This window comes from Acyrthosiphon pisum, chromosome A2 (assembly GCF_005508785.2).
Source record: "Acyrthosiphon pisum isolate AL4f chromosome A2, pea_aphid_22Mar2018_4r6ur, whole genome shotgun sequence".
Lineage (NCBI taxonomy): Eukaryota > Metazoa > Arthropoda > Insecta > Hemiptera > Aphididae > Acyrthosiphon > Acyrthosiphon pisum.
This window is the reverse complement of record NC_042495.1, coordinates 25,486,261-25,487,342: the sequence shown is the minus strand read 5'-3', so window position 1 is coordinate 25,487,342 and position 1,082 is coordinate 25,486,261. Positions and strand designations below refer to the sequence as shown.

At 32.5% G+C, this 1,082-nt stretch overlaps 1 protein-coding gene across 1 annotated transcript in view; it reads right to left on the bottom strand.

Annotated features, from left to right (window-relative positions):
- LOC115034123 overlaps window positions 1-1,082 on the bottom strand; it is a 15,828-nt gene that overhangs the window by 506 nt on the left and 14,240 nt on the right. The gene's annotated exons all lie outside the window — the stretch shown is intronic.

The window sequence follows — 1,082 nt, the reverse complement described above, 5'->3', positions numbered from 1 at the left end:
AATATAATATATACGCTTTCTAATGTGAAAAAACATTTAAGTGTTAATTTACTGGTGATGATACCTACAATTATAATTCATAACTCATTTTTTTATCTTTATCACTAGTTTATGTCTTAATAGGTACTACGAACTCTGCAACGAGTTCCATTTTTGATCAATTAAATGGTACACCCGTGTTTATCATTACGTAGGTAAATATAAAAATATTGTTTATAAATAGTAGGTACCTCCATAAATATTCAATATGATTATAATACACTTACCTTACATATATGTTCATAAACATAACATGAATAAATGGATGTTAATCACAAACGATGAATGATTAAACAAAATATTATGTCAAATAATAAAATAAAATTATTACCTTCATTCAAACTAGTTTGAACATTTATTATTTTATTATCTAAATCGAGACAAATCGTGTTATAAATATTTTCACTGGATAAGATACAAACACATTTATATATATATCATGGACTAAGATATTATGGACTGGAAACGAGCGGTTTATCACGGCCACGAACGTTACACAAGAGCAAATGGGCAATTAGAGTTTACAACGCCGCCTGTATGCCGACGGACTAAGATACAAAATGTGGAGCCAAATAAAACCACCGGTAGAGCTGAAAACATTAGGTATCCAGTATTCTCATCTATGGTAGAACCTTTCGGTGGCCGTCCCCCGACCTCCGCCAACTATATCGTTTCCAGTCCGTAATATCGTAGATAGCTAACCATATACGTATATTATAATTGGCCTATGTGAGTAGCCCGTGTGAACTGTGTATATACATATATATAGAAAACATATTATTTCTGTGGGTATCTTTGAGTCCTGAGATAATTTGGTTTAGTTCACAAGTTAAAACCATTTAATAGCTGTTGTTGAATATTCACACTTGTAACGGTACACCACTAACTAAAACAGTCCTTTTCAGGACTACACAATATCGACCAATCATAACGCGCCATATAAGTAAACAAAGTAACCAGAACTGTACTACTAAATATGAGTGATTTCAAAGTGGTTAACGACTTAACAAAGCACAGCCATGGATAGGGGAGATTAGGACGAA